At 42.2% G+C, this 18,822-nt stretch overlaps 1 protein-coding gene and 1 long non-coding RNA gene across 5 annotated transcripts in view; one reads left to right on the forward strand and one right to left on the reverse strand.

The window, feature by feature from the left end:
• The first annotated feature begins 11,147 nt into the window (after positions 1 to 11,147).
• CDK6 (cyclin dependent kinase 6) overlaps positions 11,148 to 18,822 on the forward strand; it is a 147,399-nt gene continuing 139,724 nt past the window's right edge. The window contains exon 1 of one of the 4 annotated variants that reach the window (XM_056333962.1): positions 11,148 to 11,309. The gene's annotated coding sequence lies outside the window, so the exon portion shown is untranslated. Of the gene's footprint in view, positions 11,310 to 17,771; positions 17,913 to 17,973; positions 18,032 to 18,313; positions 18,435 to 18,822 lie in introns of those variants that run through there. The other 3 variants (XM_056333958.1, XM_056333959.1, XM_056333961.1) reach the window with 3 other exon arrangements.
• LOC130147180 (uncharacterized) lies at positions 16,635 to 17,884 on the reverse strand. Its single transcript, XR_008821147.1, has 2 exons — positions 17,812 to 17,884; positions 16,635 to 16,906 (listed from the first exon to the last, which is right to left on the reverse strand). It is a non-coding gene; the product is annotated as an uncharacterized LOC130147180 (long non-coding RNA).

An 18,822-nucleotide genomic window follows, 5' to 3' on the forward strand; every position in this document is an offset into this window, starting at 1 on the left:
CCAGCAGCCTGGAAGCCAAGTGGTGGGATATCTTTGTAACTGCTTGGCAATTCTGTTCAGGACAAAAGTTCTCCAACAGGTTAGAAAGATTAATTCAATGACCACAGGTCCAAAACAAACCAACTAACATTGGCCAAATTAATCCCTTGGTATAAGTTATTTATTGTGCTTTAGTATGAGAAAAACAAAAATGGATTTGGTACCTTAGTATGATAAAAACAGGAATGAATCTGGTACCTGATGTCTGGCAGCTCTGTTTCAAAAGAATTCTGGCCTGATTTTCAGAGGTACCCACAGCTCCTGCTGACTCTTGTGGGAGAGGTAATCCCCAAAACCTGGCCAGTGATTAACTGTAAAATGTGCCACAGTATAAGATCTGGAAAGAACTTTTTTGGGGAAAAGAGCTGCAAGCTTGATCATTTAGCTGGTGTGTTAAGTGGGAAAAGTGAACAGAAAACCAGAATGGTATATTATTACTGAGGTCTCTAGCCCTCTTTCTGTACATATATCAAGTATTTTTACTGGGGAGGGGCAGAAGGTGCCAAACCCAAAACTTCATTTTCCCTCAAGGAACTGCCTGTTTTCTGGTTTTTACGGCCAGAGAAAAAAAAAAAAAGTATTAGCATGCCCTGAGCCAAATATGCACCTGTGCTCTGCTGCAGCATCATGCCATTCACTTGTTGATATAAGTAGGTCTTTAGTTGTGATTATATTTGCAATGAAAATACATTAATTTCTGAATTCAAAGACAAGATCTACATCATTTAGGCTTGAAGTTAGTTTGTTATGGTCTACTGAAGCCGCTGTGGAGAAAGCCACATTTAAGCTACAGAATTTCAGTCCCAGTACAACTGTTATTGACAAATAAGTCACAGAAGTTGTAGAGGGATATTGTTTTATTCATTTACTGGATCTAATGCATTATGACTAAAACATCCATCCTAACTAATATACAGCATATTGTACATTTACTAATAACTAGCAGAGAACTTTTGTGCTTTTTAAATTGCTTTTGCCACCACACTTTAAAGTTGCTAAACTTTTCTTGGGATACTGATTCAGTTCTTCCCTTGGGCAAGAAGGAAGTTTCTCCTATTTCCCCCATATTTCATCTTTATTTCTGTGTGCACTGTGGTCATCATTCAGTTAAAAGAAATTAATATGATTCCAGGAACGGTGTTCGTTAGAAAACTACAAGTCCAGAGCCAGAAGAGGGAGCCTAGAGAACAAGACATTGTTATTATCTGTTTGCCACCAGCTTCAAGGCTGGGTTGTTTTGGGTGTTTTTGTTGTGTTGGTTTGGTTTTTTTAACATTTATTCCACAATAGATCTGCATAGGGGCATAGAAATGGGGATAATAAGAATTGTCTTCCTCAAGTTTCACTGTTATGCAAAATGCCATCAAAGAGTAGAATGCATTGACCTTTGATCATCAGATTTGGAGAAGACGCACAGATACCACAGCGCAAATCTCAGCCTTTTATTGTGGATCTAATTAACCACTCCACTCATCATACTCCCTTCTTTTGTGGATGCTGGCAGGGAATAAAAAGCATTTCTACCCATAATCTTCATTTTCCCTAGTCTCACCTTCAAACCCTTACTACAGCATGGTTTTTTTTCTCTCCTTCATTGTTCTTTTCCTTATTTTGGCCACTTAAAGAAATGGGGAAGGGTCCTCCATGGTGCCATGACAGCTGTCCCTGTCCTGTTTTATATGGGTCACAGGGATCACCCTTGTAACAAGCACAGTTCTCCTGCAGTCCCTAACCACAGAGAGGAATTCCCTCAGCTCCTCTGGATTCCATCAGAGCCACCCACGATGCCCTGAAGCTGTATTTGTGGCTCCAGAACCACAGTATTATTTTGTGTGGTGGGAGCCAATGTTCCCTCTTAAGAAATAAGTATCTTTAGACTAGAAGTGAAGTTCACTAAAATCAGATTTTCATTAGGTCATCAATATCAATCACGTGTGGAGAAGAATTAGAGGGAAAGAAGAAGCTGATGAAATCCATACTGAATCCTTGATTCACAGAAGATACACTTTTGTAAGTCCTGGCAGGAACCAAGAACAAAGTCTTTCTTTTAATTCATTTCTTTTCATGAACAAATGCTACAGATTGTCTGCAGAGGTTGTGGAGTTTCCATCCTTTGAGATATTCAGAAGCCATCTGGACATGGTCTGGGCAACTAGCTCTAGGTGACCCTGCTTAAACAGGGCGATTGGAACAGATGACCTCCAAAGGTACTTTGCAACCTCAACCATTCTGTGATTCTGTGGATATAATAAGAACCAACTTCAGTTTGCAGACATAATTAAATTTAATTGAAACTGAAAGGTAATTATTGTTTTCCTCAACTTATGTTGGTTTATGGTTTTTACTGTCTTGAAAAATATGTTCAGCCTTTTCTTGCTTTTTGTTTAGTTTTAGCTTCTCTGCTTCTTAGTTTCCTTAGATATCAGATCTCAAAAGGCAACAAGAACAATTCTCTGATGGTATTTCTGACCCAAATGAAAACATAGAACATCTAGAAATCTCATTTTTTCCACATTGCAGGGGGATTTCTAGATCAAAGGTGCTGAGGAGTCTGGCCCAACTATATAGCAAGATTCACCTAGAACATATCTTCTTTCCCAAACGGATCACAGAATGTGATACCAACTTCAACAGTAATTCAGATGCTCAAAGGAACTGACTTTATGGTTTAATACAAAATTTTTGCTGTGTTTTAAATTACTACAATACTTTGCAGTATCATCAAATTTTGCAAGACTGTCTCTCATCACCAACTTTTACCCTCTAAGTTTCACTGAAAAAAGCCTGGTTGAAGGAATCACTTTTATGAAAGTTTGGTTTCAACACCACTGACAAAAAGGCTTGAACTGTGGGGCCCTGTTGTTTAAAGGCTCTGCTAAGTTAGATAAAGCCTGTTCCAATCAAAAATATCAACAAAAAAGCAAATTATGCTAAACCTAATTGCCACAGGTTATTGTAATTCACACTTTTTATGGAAATAGGTACAAATCAAAAGAAGTTCCCTTCTTATATTACATGAAGCCAACTTTTGAGCTGTACTCATTCCAGCTCTTACTGCAGTCAGTGGATCTGCCTAAAATTTAATCAGTACAGATTTTTGCCCATAGAGTGCTAGTATTTGGCACACTTTGAGGCAAAGTATTTTTTCCTGTTTTCTGACATTAATCTCCCACCCCTGGGTAAAACAAACAAATCTGAAAAGAATGGAGAGTCCTGGCATCCATTTCAAAAGGTAGTTAGTAGCACTAGGAGCTAAAAGTAAGCCTTTGATAAGAAACAAACCATGCTGATTTAAAAGAATATTTAATATAATAGTATATTTCCTGTAATTCATAATCCCTACTTCTTTGAGTCTGAAGTATTCCTTTTCCTTTTGTAATTCTCATTCTCCCTTCTGGGGTTCATGAAAGAAGATACCTTGTATCATTCTTTCCCTTTAATTAAAATCAGAAACAGCCCAGAATTGAGAGAAGCCTGAAAGGGCAAGGGAACAGAACACTATGGAAAGCTTTGGGCATGAGATCCCAGAGGCTATTCTGAATAACTTAATTTTAGGCATTTAAAAAAAATCAGTTTGGTTTTTAGAGTTATGATCAATGCTTCGTTTTTTCAAGCTGTATCTTGTCAGCTCTGAAAGACTGTCAGGCTGAAGCCATTAGTAATGTTTTGTTTGCATTGAGATAATGATAAGTCTCCTTTTTTTATATATATCTTTAAAAATTTCCAGTGATCCAATTTACCCTTAAAGCTCCTAAGCACAGTTTTATTACTGCTACCTCAGGTGTCAGGGGCTTAGGGTTCAGCACGTAATGGTAAGGTTACAAAGCTGAACTGCTCAAGTTCGTTTCCTGTTTTAAATCCTACCGTTTACCCAGCCACCCCCAAAATGCACTAGTTGCTTTTTATCATCACCACCCCTTCCAACTTGGAGGGCACAGAACATTCGTGGTGGTTTTTGGTTAGGCACAGTCAATTTAAGGAAGGGCACATTCCCCTACACTGAAAAGGGCATTCATCTCACCTACATTTGGTAACCTGAAAGATAAGCGTTAAGTTTAGAAATAGATAGATACTTATAGCATGAGTCACCTTGCCTTAAAATAGTTAAAAGCAGTAGTATGAATAATTCTCTGGAAGTGCCTAGCCTCTAGTAACTATGGAGTGAAACCAGCCAGTTTTAGAGTAGCTGCCTAAATTTTAGATAGCTAGAATTCAGTAAGATGGACCTTTCCATAGTATCTGACTATTGTGTGTCTTTCAGAATAGCTACATAAGCAGACAAGTCTGAAGGCATCTCTGCCTGATGCAAGTTGTCTTTGCTAGTGTGGCAGGGACTGACCATCTCCTGAGTGGGGAGCTGGCATGTATTTGGAACCATGGCAAATCCCTTGTTAACTTCTGCATCTGGTGTGCTAGAATACATCTTAGAGATCTGGTTTTATTCCTTTATATATAAAAATGCTTATTTATTTCATAATAATATTTATTTATATTCAATTTTCAGTCCAGGGACCTTAAAACATAAGTGGGGAAAACGAGGTTTAAAGAAGATAAGTTTGCTTTTTTCCTCCATTTCAGTTATTTTTACGCACTTCCAAAGCCTATTTCAATTAATTAGGATTGCCATATATTTCTGAGGCAACAGGTCTAGCCTATTTAACTTGTGGGAGCCTGGGTATCCAGATCCATTTTTTTCTCATACGTTGATCCATGGACTCAGCTTTCACAGTTACAGGCTTTTAAATAGCATGATACAAATCTCCAGTGATACTGTTTTCGATTGGAAGACAGATAGTAATTTGCTCTATTACTATATTGCAAATGCCTGAACTGGTATGGATATACTGCAGGAGTCTTTTTTAGGCTTCTTTTGCTGCCAAATAAAATGCTGGATTCACAGTAACTTTGTTCCTTTATTTTAAAATTGTAATTTTACAGATTCATCACGATGGGTAAACTTAGGAACAACTCATAAATTCCATCTTTTTCAAGAACAGTGTATATTTTCCTTTCTGCTAAAGTATTGAACAACTAAATAAAAATCAGTTTCCAAATATTCAAAGTCCAGGGCATGGGAAGACTAAGGCACTTCATGTTAGTAATTTTTGTTGATCTTTTAGTACCACAATGGACATTCAGAATAAACACTTTCCAGTTTAATTTTAAATTTGCACATTGATTATTACCCTGCAGCAAAAGGCAGTTGTGTGCTTAATCTGATGTCTGCAGCCCTGACAGCTTACTTTGCTGAGTCAAATTTCTTGTTGTGTAGCTGATAAGCAATAACCACAGTAACTGGTTTCATTCCTATGTTTTTTCTGTGCTGAGTTATTAAGAGTTGATACAACATTACTGAGCAGTGAGTCTGTTGCTGCACTCTTAAATGTCCATCTTTTTATTTGTTCTTTCGGATGATGAGCTCAAAAAGTTTTGTTGATGGGTAATAAGTGAAATTAGCCCATAATCTTTACCCTCAGATTTCTTTCTTTTGCTGCATGAATAAGTCCCAACCCATTATGGAGATATAAAATGTGACTTCGGAAGCAGAACCCTCAAGTTAGACATCTAAATAATAGACCTGTTTTTTAAAATCTTTAGAGTCCTTGAAAGCCTCTGAGTTCCAAGCAGCTCCCCTGGAAGCTCATGCAAGCTGCTGGAAGGACTTTTGAAAGCCAGGCATCCTATTTGCATGCTTTTCTCCCTCAAACCTTAAATAGTTTTTTTTGAGGAGCTGTCACATCTTATACAAAAAAGCTGTCGTTTTCGATGCATCCTGTAGATTTCCAGCCAGCTGTATGCCTTCTTCCCTTATTATGGTGGTTTCTAATTAAAAAAGGATAAACATTTTAAACTTCATAACTATATATGCAAATAGCCCTATTAATTAACTGTTGGTTCAGTCCTAAAAGGTACTGAGCCTCTTTTGGTGGTGCATAGGCTTGAACTTTCTTTGCCTTCAGTGAATGGGAGTTCAGCTCCTCCTTGCAGTCTGAGACTCCCCTGAGCACAATTTTGTGGCAGGCTGAACCCAAACTCTTCAAGAATAATTCCTTTTACTCTAGTGCGTCGTTGCTGGGCCCTGTATAAAGTGAGAGAGTCTTTGATATACACAAGTACCATTTCCCTTTCTCTCCATCACAGAGAAGGCAGCTTTACTCGTCATTATATTGTAGTTCCTGATGCTTAGGGGTAATTTGTGTTTGGGAGATGAGAACATACTTCATGTCCTGGAAAGCATGTATATATACTAGAGAAATGTTAAAACAGTAGCAAGAGATCACTAAGACAGTAAGAGAGGAGGGCATAGCTTTGTCAATACTTCCATTCAACAAGCCCAGTATACAGCAAAATGGCAAGGGGGCAAGGGGAGGAAGGATGCAGCAAAATGTGGCCTCACTGCCTGCTTTGCCTATGCCAGAAGACGGGGACAACCACTGGCAGGAAGGAGGTGCGATGGCACTGCTGGTAGCCATGCTGGGCAAGCTGGCCGCCAAGCGCCACGGGCCTCCAGTGCCTCTGCCTCTCACCCCCCCTTCCCTCCCATCGTAGCAGCTGGATCCAGCTCAGCTCTGCAGAGTCCTGTCCAAGTCCCTTAGCCCTGCCGTTCCCTTTCCTGTGGCAGGAACAGCCGGCTCACAGATTGAGGTGGCAAAATTCAGGTTGTCCTCCATTGTCTTTACCTCGCTCTAGTCTTTTTGTCTCCATTTTCCTACCCATAAATTTCATGCCATGCCTTTACTGAGTTTAGCAGCTTCGCAGGGCTCCACAGCGTCTTTGCAGAGTACGCTGAGGTTAGGTATGAACGATCATTTTCTGGCACCCAAAACTCATTGCTTCTCTACCTAATACTCCAAATCTAATAGTTTTCAGGTGTTTCCCAGTTTAAGAAAAACATCCCAGGTAAGAAAAACATCTGTCATGTGATCCCAACATTTTACACCATTTTTAGAACAGCAAAGAAAAGGATTCACATTTTCCTAAGGAGGCTGAAGCTGATAGAAGGAACCTTGACAGAAGCAATATTTTCGGTGGTGCCGCACGACTTTTTTTTTCCTTTAGGCGTGGTTTCAAGAGAAAAGGCAGTCCTATGCAATGTGTTTGTATTTTAGCCACATGCTCATGTAATAAAAAAGTGAAAATTGCAATAAGATTCTTATCTTGCAATAAAATCCTTTGGATAATTAGTCTCTGATAAACAGTGGTTTAAGTATGGGAAAGTAACTATACGATAAATATAAGAACACTTTTAGTTTTTAACTGCAGCAACCTGGTTTTCTCTGAATGGCAGGTGTTACGGCAAAGCTGTTACTTGTAACCGTTAAGAGCTTTCAAGGACTGTGGAAACAATATGTAAACATTTACATGGAAAGAAACCCACCTAACTTCTGACTTCAAATAGGCTTAAGAGAAGCCTATTGTTCTTGGTAGATTTTTAAAATTACTGTCTTAATGACTTTTGTTCTACATTGCTATTGGGCATTTCTGGAAACTGCTGTATCCCCAAATGCAAAACCTGAATTACTGAATTTGGTCTACTTCAGTTTAGGCAGTAGGAGAGTGGGAGTTTTGGGACTGTGATTATAAATCTGGACATCCAAATTCCTTGCAAGTTACATTTTGATGCATTAGTCTTTCCTGGAATTGAGCCATATATAAGAATAAACTGAAACATTCAGTCATAGAATTAGTATGGAGAGGTTCGCTTCTGAACCATGCCAAAGGGTAGATTTGGTTGATGTTTCCAGTTGTGACATAAAAGCAGATCAGGCAAGTTTAATGAGCGAAGCAGAGGCTTAGAAAAATTTCAGTTACAGCTCCTCTTATACCAATAGTGGGCAGGCTGGATGGAGCAGGCTGTATGCACCTACCTCTCTACTGCTTTCTGTTCTTGCTTCTGGTTGTTTTTCCCTAAGTACTTAGAAAATATGTGCAGTAAATTTTGACATGGTAAAGCTTTGAGGAAATAAATAAACAAAATAGCTACGTTAGTTGGATGTTAGAAATTGCTCAGACATAAATCTAAGCCAACCTGCAATGAGGAATCCCAGTAAGTCACTGAGTTCTGTCTCTCCAGCCTGGCAGGAGAAGGTGTTCAGGTCCTGTCCAGCCCAGAAATCTGGGTCTACTTTCTGCAGAAAGTGGGGCATAGAGAATAGGGAAAGGAGGAGGAAGAGGGAGTTGTACACACCCTGGTCTTGCCCTGACATGGAGTACTGCAGCACTCCCAGGTCTCAGCTTAGAAGGAACACAAGTATTCTGTACAATTTTGTTCATAACTTTGTAATGTATTAAATTTGATTTCAATATGTTTATGTTATCATAAAATATGCAATTATACAGTCTAACCCTCAGGTAATTATTTTTGCCTTTTAATGTCTTCTCTTTTTAATACCTGGTGAGATTTTGTCAGCAATGTTAGATCTTGTTCAGAGCAAAATATTTGAGCTGTGTGTGTACACGCATGTGCACCTATATACACCCACGCTTGAAAGGTGATGCAATTTCCCATTAAAATTCAGGGTATTCTTAGCTAGGAAGAGATAAATAATGATTTTACTTCACTGTCATAAATAATGACAGTGCTCCCTTGTGTAGGACTTTCACGGTCTTCACCCTGTGAAACAGGAATAATTGAATCATATTAGCAATGGCTGGGCTGGTGCACAGAGTTTCTTATTTACTCAGCTTTATGCACTATTAGCAGAGGCAAGGCTAGGAACTTGAACTTTTGGGTTTTAATCCCTAGTTCTAGGCATCAGACAATTTCCTTTATATCAAAAAAGTAATAATAGAGCAGGGAACTGATAGTACTACACTTCAATTCTTCTCCTAGGCATACATTATTAACCACTGTCACAGACTGCACTACAGAGATCTTTATTTGGACCCAGTGCAGCTGTTTGTACTTCTTTTTTAAATTGGCTGCTGCCATTATCTGGTGCCTGAAACCCCCCATTTACCTCCTCTGCTTGGTATAGGAATTAGAAATGTGACATCCTGACATCAGTGTTGGTGTTTTCTATGTTGCTTGCACCACGCATGAAAACAAATAATTAATTTTCTAAAGCAGCCTAAGGAGGGTATCTCTTGATGAAGGCCAGACTGCACACTCAGAACTGACCATCTTATAATAGTGGCCGTACAAGTAGGGAATATTGGCAGGCATCCATTGTACATAATCTCCTGCATAATTATATTTGATAGAAGCTTTCTGGTATGTGTGGATAATAAACAGCTCATGTATTTATGAATCTGGAATGTTCCTAAAATGAGTTAGTGCATGCTTAACATTAGTTTCCCAAGTCTTTTTCATACTATAGTATTACATTACATTTACTAAACAGGTTAAACTGTATTGCAGCCTTAAGGGATATATTATTCCTATGGACAAGCAAGGGCATTTACGCAAGTAACATTGATTGATTTTAATAGAAGTTATGCATGTAAATCCATGTGCAATGAGATCACATACTCTACAGAAAACTGGCAGAAGCGCTTCTATATTGAAAAACACACCTGCCCACTATTTGCAAAGTCCAATTTTCCATTAAAACAGTAGACAACAACATTTTATAGCCTCTGTTATCTACATGACTTCAGCATACATTTGACTTTGTGCCTACTATAGAAATATTGAGGTCTACACAAATGTGCAGTATAATAAAAACAGTGAGAGTGACAATTTGGATTCAATAGCACTTTATTTCTAAGTCTATGCCATGGGTAACATGGAAGGAATTGTTTTGCAGAAGACATTAGCTCCTGCCCTACGGCACTAGGGTGAGATGAAGAATCCATAGCAGCCTCCATGACACTCAAAAAGGCAACTGTTCCTTCAACATTACATAGGTATAACTCCATAGAGATAAGAATATAAAGTCAGTTTTGTAGGCAGAGTAATATATATGATGTAGAAATATATATCTTTATCTAATAGAGTTTCTAATTTAAATACATCATGTGATAGGTAAGCATATTGACTTACCAACATTTGCAGCATTGCACTCAACATTTATTACAGTTTACACAGAAGTGGCATCACTGGATGCCAAACACAGGTAAATTACACTGGCTGTTATAATTTGTTGTCATTACTACTAATTTTGGTTGCTCTTAAAGTTTTGTCTTCCTTCTTATCCCAGCTTTCTAATCCATGGAACTGTGTAAGGCAGACCAAGTTTTCCCCTTTCCAAATTGTTGCTATGTATTTACCAGCTCACTGGGAAGAAACAGGTGGGTCACTGATGTGGCAGTGTAGACAGAATGATCAGTATCAAACACTTGCTGTTACATGTTAGAGAGCAGTTAGCTACAGGTTTTCCATGTTCCCAGTGCTTTTCCAGGATATATAAAATTACTTTCTATCCAAAATGTTAATGCATTCTATGGCAGCTGTTGTTGATGCTTATAATTACCGTCTGTGTACTCAGGAATGGTAGACAATCAGAAATGCATACAGCTAGAAGGGAGATGATCTCAGAATAACCTAGTCCATCCCTGTTCTCTGGAGCAAAACTGGATCATTCCCAAAGATGTTTCCCTCTTGTGGTTGTCCGACCTTGTGCTAGAGTACTTGCTCTTAACTATGTGCTTGTCTTCAGAAGGTGTTTTTTAATGCCTAACGTAGACCTGTGCAGTAAATTAAGCCAATTTTTTCTTGATATAGAGCAATAAACAGCATAGACCTGATAAACCCATACAAATCAACCTATGATTCAACGTAACTCTCAGGTATTTCTACATAATAAAACACAGCTCCCTATTGCAGCTGCTGAACGGCAGCCATTCCTTATCCCCTCCATCACCTGACTGTTGTGGCATGGTGCTTCTTTGGTGCTTTAGAGCAGCAGTTTCTTACCAGCTCCCAGTAGTTTTGCACTATTCATTTTTTCTGTAGTCAAATGCTATATAATTTCAGCTTAATTTTCATTACATTTATTTCTACTGGCTGACACAAGAGATTGCATGTGGTCCTGTTTCTATTTGATTTACTGGCTAAATGTTCATTAACTTACAGTGATATCATACTTTGGGCATGTTCCTATCGCATACACCAGTTTTTCTAGCACACTACGACAAACATCACTGTATTTTTCATTAAGCAGGAACAAATATGCCATGGCTCTCCAAAATGGGACTATGCAGATGGCATGCTGGTGTTCTGGGTGAACTGGTGATCTCCAGATCAAATTTGATTAATTCCCAAGGGCAGCGCAAAAAAGGATTACTGGCCACCCACCAGTTAAATGCCGTGTGGGCTCTGGGATAAGGTAAGTTCTTTCTGCATGACAGAAGGAAACCCACAACTGGAACATGTTTAAGAACTTGATCTATGCATTATCTACATTCAAAGTCTGCTCCCTTTCTGTGAAACACTAACAGAGGAAAAATTTATAAAATCTTATATTAGTCACTGTTACTAACAGATAAGACTATGTTTACTCAGGGCCAGATCAGTTGGGTGAAGTCCTGTTTTCTGTGACCAACTTTGTTGATCACAGCTACGCTCTAAAACAAGTCATATTGTGAGCCATTTTTTAAGACCTGAATGACACAAAAAGTTTAGGATTGTGGTGTAAAAATCAAACAGGGTTTTCTTTGAAAGCTTCCATGGACAACATCAGTTTTCACAGCTTAAGATCTGTCTCTGCTTCTCCCCTACACTGGTAGAAAACAGAGATTACGAATAAGCATTCTACAAAAGGCGTGAAGAAAAAAAGATATGGCCATCCACTGAATATACATGCACAAACATAAATACACTTACCTGAAGCAGATGTAAAAGCCCACTAAAACAAATGAAGGGAGCAGAAAGGAAGAGGGAAGAATCTTGCCCATGCCAAGTGTCCCTATAAAGAAGTCTAGGATAGAATGCCAATGAGCAATGACTGCAAATTAGGGACAACACTTGAAAGAAAATAAAACACAGGTCCCTTCCTACTGTGTCCCTCAACTGTTGGCTATTGCCAGCTTCAGGGTGGCCGATACTTCTGCCCCTATGAGCCCCGTTCCAAAAAAATCTTAATCTTGAGGCCAAGACAGATACCCTTCAGCTCGGCGCTCTGGGCTGAAAGGAAGTGTGCCAGCAAGGGACCACAGATGGGAGATGGCATTGGCTTCTTGGGAGTCCCACCTTGTGCTGCGTGCCGTGGGGTCCCAGGATGAGCTGCCAGTGCCCATCTCAGCAGACCCCGCTGGCTTGCTTCCTCGCTGTCATTCCTGTTAGGGATTTGGATTACCTAGCAGCTTCCACAGTGGCACAGCCTGGCTGCCAGTCCCATGGCATAAAGCATGCCACCGGGACCCCACCACCTTGGAGACCATCTGCAGCAAGCATGCCACGGTTTGTTTACCCTTGTGCTAGATCCTAGGATCAGGGATCCAGAAAACTCCATCTTCTTGCTCTATTTTTTTGTTACTGATCTGCAGTGTGATTTTCAGTGAATCTTTTCCCTTCTCTACCCTTCCATTTCCCTGACTCTGCCTGCAAGCAGTTTGGTGCAGACTGCCTTTCAGTGTGATGCTGCATAGCATGGAGCGCAAGCGGGGACCCAGCTCCCAGCTAAAGCTTCGAGGGAACTGTGCAAATACAAATTGCAAGCCGTTTTCTTGACACTAGGTATACATTTTGTCCTTGATCTTCCATCACATAATAATCCCCCAAAGTCAACTTTCTGAAGAAAGCCAAGGAAGTTTGCTGGCTCTTGCCTTCAGAGCTGGATAAGAAAATACGACAGGTGGATTCACTCAGGTGCATTCCTTGGAGTATTCAGAGACTATCGGAGCAAACAGGCTTGTGTTAGTTGTAGGCATGCTTTTCACATGGCACGTTTCTTGGCCACTCCTGCGACTGGCAATTACTAAAGCATACACAAACAAATATGGGGAAATATGCATATGTTTAAATGCCTAACATTATGTTATGGTTCTTTGTACTAAGAAACAACAGCCCTGCAGTACAGTTTATTGCTGTAATAATGGAAAGATACAATTTGTAAAACATAAAATTATCTGCTATAAACAAAGGCTCTTATTGAAAGAAAAATAAACTAAACCTCATACTGTAATTGGCTTAGATGCCTTAATCACTGCCAATTAGGCAGTGGCTGCATACATTGTACATGGATTAGACAGTATTTTCTCTCATTTGAATTAGTTAACACATTATGGGGATGTTAATGAATTACTTTTCAGTAAATATGATTTAGATTTTTGTTGTGTCTTTGTTCAACTATCTAAGAAGGTATGGATTGAAAAAAATTTAATATTTCACATTGGAATTAATTCTTAGTGTTCAGTTATATCACATTTCTCATTATGCCTATGCTTCATTAAAAGTAGCTTAAAATATTTAGCATATATTTACAGTCCATTTTCACACATCTATAACACAGGTATTGATAGGTGAAAGTAATTATTTCCCAAGTTCAGTATGAGATGTGATATTTGAAATATCTTTTCAGGAATAATTTTCTACAGAGTATAAATACTGTTTTGTTTATAAAACCTCTTTCAGGTTGCTAAAGGGAACTTCTAAAAAAGGCATGGTTTATGCTACCATTTAAAAACAATTTCTTGCTGCTGCAGGTTCTAAATATTCATATTCACAATAGTTGACAATAGTCTCTCTACTATAACGATAGTTGCTCGCACATCCGTTCAGGTGTTTTCTTGAGGATAAATGGCCAGAAAAATCAGTTAAAAATCATAATAACTGTGACTGAAGATGCAAATGAACAAACAAAACCCAGTAATAACACCATAATCAAAGCAAACTATTTTCCAAAAGCTTTCTGAAAATCTGTACTTTGAAAAGGAAGTTTCATGCTGTTTAGTAGAAGATTTCTTGTAAGGTCAAACTGTGAATCCCCAGCAGAAGCTCAGCTGTTCCCAAAACACAGATAAAACGCGCAAAGCAAAACAATACACTGTGTCTCATCCTTTCTGAAAGTCTTAGTCTATTCATCACACTTCTTGGTATTGCCCACCACTACCAGCTTATTTTAATCAACTGCTTTATACTCATTCTGGTAATTGCTTGTTATCCATTTCCACACCACTGGCTTATTCATTATTTCCAGCAAAACATTACAGACCTCATTTTATGAAAATAATTTATATACAGCATGTAGCATAATTTCTTTTTAGTTTTAATAGAGTTTGTTTGCACTTTAATTTCAATTCAAATAATGCATTAGAATTTTACTCTTTAAATGCATTTCAGTATAAGTTGTTTCTTTCGCTGTGATTTAAAAAAAATTACTAGAATTAAAAATACTGGAATTGAAAAATACTGGGAAACATATTTTTCACAAAGAAACAGTTGATGTAAAATCAGAAAACAGTGATGTAGAAAGAAATTTCTTTTCTTCCTCTTTCAATACACATTTGCAAACTTGTGTTTTTCCAGAACAAAAAATACTTTAGAATTAAGTAAGTTTAGAATTAACAACAAATGGTATTCAGAATTCATTTCATAACAATATTTAATAAGCTTCTTAAAACATTATTTTCTCAAAATAGCTGTAAATTTCTAATAATTAAAATGTTTTCAGTTATAAAAGAAATAAGAGATTTATTAATTTCTTTATGGGGAAACCTCTATTGTTGATAAAACATAAATGTATAGTTGCCTATTTTAAATCAGAAATGATAATCAATAGAATGTTGCTTTCATGAAAACAAAAGATTAAACATTTCTACAGGTTGTGATGAAAAGAAAAAAACACTTTATTGAAAGTGTATTTTTGATGATTTATAACTATTCTAAAATACATACTATTTGAAATATTTTCTTGACCTTGAACTTCAAAACAAATGTAGTGGATTTTATATTTTCAAAGAATTCTGACAATTCAGGTAAGTAGTTTCAGCCTCTACAACAAATTATTTGTAGTATCAACCGTTTTAGCTGATATTTATATTTAATCATGTTTGGAAATTTTTTCCTGAAATCACTTCACTTGAATATAAAGAAAACTAAGAAAATTGGTTTAGGTCATTTTAGAGGTTTGTGTATCTTCTTTTAATTCTGTATTTCAGGTGACAACATAGTTTGATTATCTGATATTCGGGTGGAAAGAAAGAAAAAAATAGCCACATCATTTTTTGAAAAAGTTCCTGAAAAAAAATCTGAGGATAATGTAAAGTCACATTAACTATGTGGCACTTTTATGTATTAAATTCGTTCAGTTTGATAGCACGAGGATTATAATCTCCCATGGCAATCTCTACTGACAGCACCACAAAGGCAGCATAAAACCTTTCTAAAGGACAGAACCATTGCATATACTTCCCCCAAATATTGGGAGAATATGGGATGAAAAGGTGAGGTTTTGCTGAACATGGTTTATCAGAAGGGTGATAAATCAGCACATTTGAGCACAGAGGTAAATGTCAGGGGACTGCTGAAATCTCCCTTCCATGTTCATCCTGAATGTGAAGCTGCACATTTACCTGGCCAAAGGACCCGGTGCCCCCAGTCCCTCCTGGGGAACAGCAGTTCCCAGGGTCTGACTGAAGTTTAAACAACCAGAGATCTTCAGGGGGAGACAGCAACCAAGACTTCACTTCTCCTTCCCCAAAAGTGAAGTCTTCTACGTGTAAAGCAAGACAGCTAATGCCCCTGGAACCTGAGGAGGGTGTTCTGTACCGAGCTTGTTACAGGTGCCTATGTATTGGGTTAAGGAAGGAAGGAAGGAAGATAAATTTGAGAAAGCCATAAATGTTACAAAACAGAGAAATGGTGATAGGTACTGTATGCGCACACAAACTTTGTAATGTGATGTGATTTTTCACATCTTAAAAAAAATAATTGATCTGTGTATTTGAATCCTTGACACTTTCGCAAGTAAAGGTTATGGGGGGTTGCCATTAACTTCAGCATCTTTTTCTGATAAATCATGGACTTCAGAACTTGTAGAGGAATTTCTGTGATTTAAACTAAAATATATTATGAGCATAAATTAGAGTTCTTGCAAAGTATGCATGGTCTCCTGCAAACACTCACATGCCACTGGCCTTTTCCTTGAAGATATGAGTGGTACCAGCTCCCTCTTTTCTCCAGGGGAAATCAGAGGTCTCCCTTCTGCTCTCAGCCAGTTTCTCCTCACCAGCCCCCCAGGTGCTGCTTCTAAACCTCCCAGAAATAGAAAGGGCATGTGGAATTGCTGGGGTCAGTTCTGAAGCAAGGAAAACAAATATTATTTAAGCTATAGGATTTCATGTATGCTCAGTAGCACTGTGAGTCCAGATAGAGTGATTATATTATACGCTTCTTTCTGATATGAATTCTTTTAGTTCGTACAGTATTATATCTATTTTTTTTAGTTTTTCTAAATCGGTGTATGATGCCACGTCCTTGACATACACTTTTTCAGTTATAAACCCACTTGGTTACACTTCATTTCCCATTGTAGGAGGGGATCTGGGTCCACTCCCTCCCAGTTAAACTACCATAAGATCTGGTCATGGAGATGGACCATTATCATCCTTGAGGTCCAGAAAAGCATGTGTTGGAGGGTAGCAGCTGGGAGAACTGGGAATTAGGCATTCCAGATATTTGGTTTCCCCCATGGAGATGGAGTAGATCGGTATCTGTTTTATGATATTTATTTTTTTCTGCGCTGAATTTCAGTTTCAGTAGGAATCAGCTCTGTACAAAATGTTGTGCGCATCAGAGAAGGGGCTGGTTATATGCCCAGCTCCTCCACGCACCCTGCCCTCTGCGGCCCCCTGCGCCCTCCACCTCCGGCTGCAAGCCTGTCGGGGCAAAGACTTTGCTGGGGGGGTTCTTCAGCAGCGAAGTTTCTTGATGCTTCCCGAAAGCATTCATGGGCGCTGACTTCCTGCCGGAGTCCTGCGCTTTCTGTAAAATGAAAAGTAGCAAAACAGCCCAGAAAAATCTGTGTTTTTCTGGAGAAAAAACCCCAAACGTATGGTTATTTCCCAGGATGGGAAGAAACCCCCCGAACCCCAAAAGGGTTATTTCCCAGCGCCTTGCACACTGAACCCTAGGAGGGAGTCAGGCTCTCAGTGCTGCCGCAGCCGGCTGAGCCCGCGGCCGTGCAGCTCTCAGCGCGGCGGCGGGGCCGGGGCCGGGGCCGGGGCCGGGGCCGGGCCCTGCCGGGACCCCCCGGGGCGCCTCGCCCCTGGCCATGCCTGGCCGCGGCGCTCGCGGCGACCCTTGCGGTATGCGGCTGCCTTTGGCAGAGGCACATGAAGGATTTCATTGAGTGTGAAGACAGAGAGCAGAGACAGAAAGCAGAAGGAGGCGGCTGCAGCCTTTGTAGTCGGGGAGGAATGCGGAAATGTTGAAGCACTATGTCAAACTTTTTTGAAACGGGGTCAAGTCACATTCAGCCAGCGTGGGAAAGCAAGGGGAAAAAAAAAAAAAAGTTGGGGCGGGGGGGTGGGTGGGGGGAGGCAGCAAGCTGCTGCTGCTCCCAGGCTGAACAGAGGCCGAGGGAGTGAGCGAGGAGCGGCGGCGCGTCGCGGCGCCGGGGGCAGCGCGGAGCAGCGGCAGCGCTGAGGGCCGGTGCCCGAGCCCCGCACCGGCAGGCTGCGGCCGGCGGGGCTGCGGTCGCGGCGCTGCAGCTCCCCGGGGGCCGCCGGCCGCGATTTTCATTTCGCGTTCTCGCTTTGCCCGGGCAGGGTGGGGGCGGGAGGAGCGGGCTGGGGGACGAGTGCGAGCTGCCTTCTGCGCCAAGGTGCAGCCCGGCGGCGGCGGCAGGAGGATGCGAGCCGAGGGCGGCCGGGCCGCGGAGCAGCTACCTGTGTGGCCCGGGCGGCCGCTGCCGGGACCTGCCGGAGACATCGCCATGTGAAGGGGCAGACCCCGGGCCGGCTCTCCACCCCGCCTCGCTCAATGGGAGGTTTGTTTTAGGGAGGACTCATCCCCTCCCTCCCCACCCCACCCCACCCCCCCCCCCCCCCGGGGCTGAGGATTATTTGGGGATCTGGTGGCGGTGCAGGCGGCCGTGGCGCACACCAGGTAACGCGGGGCGCCCATGTGCTCCGCGCAGCCGGCCCCAGCGGCGTGGCCCACACGCCGCCCCCCCGCCCGGCCCGGGGAGCCCGCTCCGCGCAGCCCCCGCAGACGGCACCGCGGACGCGTCCCTTCGGCGGCCGGGGCCGGGGGCAGCTCGCCCCGCGCTGCCGCCGCACCCGCCTCGGGGTCGGCGCGGGGGCGCCCTCCGTGTCGGCGGCCGCGGAGGGGGCCGCGGGGGAGGGGGCTGCCCTCCTGGGGAGCCGCCGGGGAGGTCCCCTCAGCGTCCTGCCGAGCGGCCGAGCCGGGCCCCCCGCTCCGTCCCCTGAGAGGAAGCCGGGGGGGACGCGGTTCGCCGCGCGTCCCCGCCGCCACCCCCCGCCGCGTGTGGGGCGCCCGCGGAGGGGAGGTCGGTGCCGAGCCGGGGGGTGGGGGGCGGGGGGCACCCCGGTAACGCCGCCGTGCCCGGGGAGGGCGAGCGGTAACTTTCCACCCGGCGCAGCGGCCGCGCTGAGGCAGGCCCGCCGCCCCGGGGCCACGCACACGCCGGTGGCGCTCCCGCCGCCCGGGGGCGCCCTCCGCACCGGCTGGGCGCGGGGCGCGGGCGGCCGCGGCGGGGGCTGCGGGGCAGGTGTCCCCCGCGGCGGGGCGCGCTCGGCGCCGCCCGGGGATACGGGGGCGCGGGGCTGCCCGCTGGACGGGCCGCGGTGCGGTGGCAGCTCCGGGGGTGGCAGCTGAGGTCTGAGGCGGGGTGGTGCGGCCGGGGCAGGGCGGCGGGCGCAGGTTGCCAGCGGGCT

The sequence above is a fragment of the Falco biarmicus genome, chromosome 4, assembly GCF_023638135.1.
Source record: "Falco biarmicus isolate bFalBia1 chromosome 4, bFalBia1.pri, whole genome shotgun sequence".
Lineage (NCBI taxonomy): Eukaryota > Metazoa > Chordata > Aves > Falconiformes > Falconidae > Falco > Falco biarmicus.